Consider the following 6,822-nt stretch of genomic DNA (forward strand, 5'->3'; position numbering starts at 1 on the left):
CATGTTAGTTCTAGTAGTTTAGCCTCGTGGAACTAAACTCAGGAGGCAGCAATTGCCCAGAGCACCTGCCTTGTAAAGACTCCTAATTGATCTGCATTGGGAGGAAAATCTGTGTTTGCACATCCACAGAAAGTGTGGGCTGGGTTAGAAGGGCAGGATTTGTAAAGACTTCAGACAAGAGATCTGCAGCTTTTACAAGCTGTTTTGAGATATACCCCCAGTGTAAAAATACATGATTAAACGCATGCATATTTTTATTGTGGGTAATCTACTAAATAGTGTTTTTGCTTTGGATGTGGGCAGTGAAGGGCCCCTTTATCTAATTTACCTGAAGATACATTAGAGACATTAGTCTATATTACAATTTCCTGTTCTAGTCAACCCTTTAGAAAATATATACAAACACCACATCACACCTATTTAATCAAAATAGTTCTATGTTCGTACAGCAATATATTTACCGTGTATACACACTAGTTTACAGAAACCATGTGAAGATAAAATTAAATATATAGAAATACATAAATTATAGTTCATAGTTCAGTATATGTTCAAAGATTTACCTACTAGACCAGCGGTTCTCAAACTCTGTGACTGGCACAAAGGGGTGCAGCAAAATGTTTCCTTTTTTTGCTGTGAACATAGCACCAGGAAACATTTTCTTCCAGCCTTCTGTAGTGTCGGCAGGCTGGAAGAATGGAGCCCACGGAGCAGCGCAGAGGGGGAGTGGGCCTCGACAGGGCCAGAGAGTGGGCAGGGAAAAGATTTTGGAGTGGGTTTAGGGTAATGCAGCGTGGGGGTGGTTTAGGACTAATTTAAAAAGCGGCCATCTCAGAGAGTGGCCATTTTAACAGAGCTTCACTCACCTGTTCTTTGTCCCTCCCACCCTCCCTTATGATTTGTGAAGGGTTCCCGTTTGGTCACAGCGGCGGGAACAGGGCGTGGTAAAGTCGGAAGTTGGCTGGAATTGGAAGTGGATAGGCCAAGGCCTAGGCTGGAGTAGGCCAGATGGATAAGAGTGTTGTAGGTTCAAGCTCTTCGGTGGCTACGAACCTAGGGGGTAGGGGTGTCTGGGTACACCCCTACAGTTAACCGTTTGGTTATGGGGCCTCTTTGGTAGGCCGTGTGTTACAAGTTAAATGTTATTGGAATGTTATTTATTGTTCATGTGCTAGGGTCATTGTCAGGGGTATTGTGTGGGGGGATAGTAACAAAATGTCAGGAATGACAATGACCCTAAATATTTTAATTTGTTTAAGAATTAATAAAGCTGTGGACGTTATACTCCAACAGAATAACTGGTGTCCGAGTCTTATTTAAGGTAAAGTAAACTAGCACCTGCCGAATAACGACGGTGCCTATGTCAAGTGACAGCCTGTCACTTCCTCCCAGATTTGTGCCGAGTGACAGTGCAGGAGGGAGAGGATGCAGCCACAGAGGCAGCATGAAGTGAGAGGAGAATGAAGAGCTGCTCCACACCCCTCACTCCCAAGTAAGCTAACAGAAGGGTGACTGCAGATATCAAAATGATCACATGTATGTGTTTCTGTGTATGTCACATTGTTCATGTGTGTGTGTGTGTGTGTATCTGTGTCAAGGTGTGTGCGTACATATGTGTCAAGGTGTGTGTATCTGTGTCAAGGTGTGTGTGTGTCAGGGTGTGCATCTGTGTGTGAGTGTGTGTATCTGTGCGTATGCATCTGTTTGTCAGGGTGTGCATCTTTGTTTGTGTGTATATTGTCAGTGTGTGCATATATGTGTGTATTTGTCAGTGTGTGTATCTGTGTGTCAGGGTGTGTGTGTGACGGACCGCCTGGCATCCAGACTGGGTACCTCTGTCAAGCCCTGCTTACTAGAACTGGTGAGTACCATAAGCACTGCACTGGAACACCATAACCACCGTAAACCCCACAAACCGCTGCAGTTTGGTTGGGGTCTCGCCGTCCTCCACCTACCCTGGACCGAAGACCAGGATCCAGCTTCCAGTAGGTAGGCCTCTTTTAGTGCCGAAAGCGTAGCAGGAACAGCTCTTACAAGAGCTTAGTGATTATACTCAGGGGAGTATAGTGATTATAGCAATCCCCAGAGTGTAGTTCTCCAATCCCTCAAACATGAGCCAAGACTTCATGAAGGTGCTTTAATGGTTCAGGTTGGCTTGTATACAATTCTTCAGGCCAAAGGAATACCCCCTGGACCAGATGGGGCACAGGAACACAAAGAACACAAACCAATCAGAACAAACACACAGTCTGTGACACTCCCATGTACAGCACACAATCTGCTTGGGAGATCATTGAGTAAAGTCCTGTAAGTAACTCAATTATCTCCAGGCAGAAAAACCACATTTTTGCAAAGTTCAGAAAGTACCCCAAAACATAACATATCCCCACATCCCCTGATAGCCCTGATTTAAATGAACAACATATCCCAAAATCACCCAGATCAGAGCAGGGGTTCAGGAAATTCCTTAAAGTCTCTTTTTGACCCACCATGCACATGGTTCCATGCCCAAAACAGTTCCAGAGAATAAGGGCTACCAGTCGGTCTCTCTGTCTGGAGTACAAAAGTACATACTTTACAGGAACAGAGTCTTTTAAAGTGCATTGGTCAAGGTATATTGCAGGGCCCATAGTCCTGAGGCAAGAGGCTGGAAAACAGGCCCCTCCAAGAACCCTTGACGAGGTTCAGTTTGTCCCAGGGCCATGATCACAAGGTAGGAGGCTGGCAAAAAGGCCCCTCCAAAAGCCAGTGATGAGGTTACTTTCGTCACAGTGTGCATCTGTGTGTGTGTGTATCTGTGTGTCAGTGTGTTTATCTGTGCATGTGTGCTTCTGTTTATCAGGGTGCGCATCTGTATCTGTGTGTATGTGTCAGTATGTATAGGGCAAAAATCTGAATAAGGGTCAGCGCTAGCAGGCCACAGAAGATATGGAGAGAGTGTAGGCAGCAAACCTATAGGTAGAGGGGTCCCCTCTTATCCCCTCAAAAATAGATGTGGTAAGAGAATAGCAAGAAAGAAAGGGTGCGCCTTCGAGAGATAGTATTATCGTAATAATTTTATAACAGTATATATAACATATACAATAAAAATATAGTAATAAATAAATAATAGTCCAGGTGACTTAGCACTGATCCATAGGACGTAAGGAAATGGAATGGGTATATAATCTAAAGAGCCTTGCTCCCCAGGGTCTCAATATAGACTTTAATCTTTTTAATTTCTTATAATTATATATAATCCTAGATACATGTTAATTTAACTCTTTATTATCCAATTTTATTAGTTTATTATTTTTATATACATTCTTATTTTTATTGCTATTTATATTTCCCATCATATTTTCATTTACTCATATATACATTCTTTATATGTTCTTTTTACCTTATATGTATCTCCTACTTAATTTAATGTAATAGTATTATACACTGCATACATTTCTCATGTATAATTTTGTTTTATCTGTTTATGTGTACTTTTGTTATTATCCATATACATTACAATATACTGGAGATGTCTTTCATCCAGCATATCTCTTTTAATATGTTATTTTCTATATAAGTTCAAAATGTTGCTGAATCATGAGAACATAGATCCCTTTTAGCCCATTTAGCTTTGTTCTACAATTAATGTTTGTGCACATGCTTTTTAATATAATTTGAGGGCATTTGCAGATCTTGAACTCAGGCCCTAACATTACTAGATGCACCAGCATGCTTGCTTGGACAGACAAGCAGGCCACCTCATTCACACACAGGCAGTGTGCTACTCATTGCGGTCGTCACAGGGCTCCTCCCCCGTGATGACGCAATGTATTTTCACACTATCTGACGGTATCTCCCTCTTTCCCCTCCCTATCACCTATGCATCTCAGAATACGATGACGTATGCGGTCCAAAGAACATCACGTGACATGGAAGTAATTAGCCGAGTGTCACGTGATTCTTTTTAATCTAAGATTTTATGTACTTGCACACTTTGTTTTTAAGTATAAATGTTGTCTATCACCTCTTTTCATATATGAGAATAGCCCTCATGTATCTAATCCTAATTATATTCACATGGATTATATATATATATATATTTAACTTGTTAAAGTGATGACGTCATTTTGGTGTGATTTTTCAAAATCACTGTTTTAATCACTGTTCCATATATAAACCCCTGTTTGTCAGTTCTATGTTCTTACTATATACCAGTTTCTACTTGAAGAAGCCCTTGAGGCGAAACACGTCTGGAAACTTTTTTATTTTTTTATAATAAAGGTATTTTTGGCTTTATATTCCAGTTGCCATATTCCTTTTATTTTTATTTTTACTTTATTTATATACCTGACCTGACACCATCAATTTTATTACTTTTACTGTTCTTAAGAAGCAAAGAATCCTTAGGTGGGGATAATACGCCATCCACCGAGCAGTGAGCCTGCTCGGTATATTGTAAGTACATTTCATATTTTTAGTCAAAGATGGGTGGATGTACCAGCGCTAATTTGAAGAACCAAAATATATACCAATTGGTTACAATTTAATACAAGTGTAGCTGCTAAAACACCAAAATCTTATCTTAAAACAAAGGAATAAAATATGGGGAAATGGTGAAGCGCTATATTTGGATATAATGTAAGAAAATAGAGAGGATATAATGTAAGAAAATATATGCTATATATGCTATTTCCACATATATGTTGACACAGTTTGCAGAGTGATTTGTTGCATCGTACAGTGCCATTCTGTGTGAGCTCCTGTTCTGTGGTCAATTTGCTGCAGACCAATCTCTGTCTCAGGTTAGGCAGTTGTTTGAATGCTAGGATGGGGAGCTCAGGAAACTTTTTTTTTAGTGCATTTCCACTGAAATGAATGGTTGTAGCTCTTAATAATTTGACATACTCCTAGAGTTGGGTTGCATGTAACTACAAGATGGATTCTTGTTTTGTTTTCCGTTGCTTTCTTTAGTAGGAGCCTTTCCCGTGGTGTTTTAGGGCAGAATTTCTTTTTTTAGATATTGTCCTTTCCTTGTAGGCCTTTTGCCTGAATGACTGACAGTGTACTCATGTGCTGATCTCTGTATTTTGTGTCGGAAAAAAACGGGTCGCAAGAGTATTCTGAGAACGGACAGCAGCTGAAATAGCCTGCCCTTCGGTGGGTCCCCGCTCAGAACTCAAGCTGGTTTTAGCTCATCTTATGCCATTACAGAGAGAAAATATCTGAAGCATATCAGACTGGTCCCACCCATACGGGCAGTCCAGATCCGAAATGCCAGCAAGTTCTCTCTGCACGAGAGACACAGCAACCCCAGACGATCGTTTCAGCCTTGTTAGGCATCATCAGTGAGGCATAGCTGATATCTCTCTAGGCACCGTGAGCAAGGGGTCCACGTCTGGATTACCCTTTAAACTTTTGGAGGGAAAAAAACGGGTCGCAAGAGTATTCTGAGAACGGACAGCAGCTGAAATAGCCTGCCCTTCGGTGGGTCCCCGCACAGAACTCAAGCTGGTTTTAGCTCATCTTATGCCATTACAGAGAGAACATATCTGAAGCATATCAGACTGGTCCCACCCATACGGGCAGTCCAGATCCGAAATGCCAGCAAGTTCTCTCTGCATGAGAGACACAGCAACCCCAGACGATCGTTTCAGCCTTGTTAGGCATCATCAGTGAGGCATAGCTGATATCTCTCAAGGCACCGTGAGCAAGGGGTCCACGTCTGGATTACCCTTTAAACTTATGGAGGGAAAAAAACGGGTCGCAAGAGTATTCTGAGAACGGACAGCAGCTGAAATAGCCTGCCCTTTGGTGGGTCCCCGCTCAGAACTCAAGCTGGTTTTAGCTCATCTTATGCCATTACAGAGAGAACATATCTGAAGCATATCAGACTGGTCCCACCCATACGGGCAGTCCAGATCCGAAATGCCAGCAAGTTCTCTCTGCACGAGAGACACAGCAACCCCAGACGATCATTTCAGCCTTGTTAGGCATCATCAGTGAGGCATAGCTGATATCTCTCTAGGCACCGTGAGCAAGGGGTCCACGTCTGGATTACCCTTTAAACTTATGGAGGGAAAAAAACGGGTCGCAAGAGTATTCTGAGAACGGACAGCAGCTGAAATAGCCTGCCCTTCGGTGGGTCCCCGCTCAGAACTCAAGCTGGTTTTAGCTCATCTTATGCCATTACAGAGAGAACATATCTGAAGCATATCAGACTGGTCCCACCCATACGGGCAGTCCAGATCCGAAATGCCAGCAAGTTCTCTCTGCACGAGAGACACAGCAACCCCAGACGATCGTTTCAGCCTTGTTAGGCATCATCAGTGAGGCATAGCTGATATCTCTCTAGGCACCGTGAGCAAGGGGTCCACATCTGGATTACCCTTTAAACTTATGGAGGGAAAAAAACGGGTCGCAAGAGTATTCTGAGAACGGACAGCAGCTGAAATAGCCTGCCCTTCGGTGGGTCCCCGCTCAGAACTCAAGCTGGTTTTAGCTCATCTTGTGCCATTACAGAGAGAACATATCTGAAGCATATCAGATTGGTCCCACCCATACGGGCAGTCCAGATCCGAAATGCCAGCAAGTTCTCTCTGCACGAGAGACACAGCAACCCCAGACGATCGTTTCAGCCTTGTTAGGCATCATCAGTGAGGCATAGCTGATATCTCTCTAGGCACCGTGAGCAAGGGGTCCACGTCTGGATTACCCTTTAAACTTATGGAGGGAAAAAAACGGGTCGCAAGAGTATTCTGAGAACGGACAGCAGCTGAAATAGCCTGCCCTTCGGTGGGTCCCCGCTCAGAACTCAAGCTGGTTTTAGCTCATCTTATGCCA

Source organism: Pelobates fuscus, chromosome 8 (assembly GCF_036172605.1).
Source record: "Pelobates fuscus isolate aPelFus1 chromosome 8, aPelFus1.pri, whole genome shotgun sequence".
In the NCBI taxonomy this organism is placed as follows: Eukaryota; Metazoa; Chordata; class Amphibia; order Anura; family Pelobatidae; genus Pelobates; species Pelobates fuscus.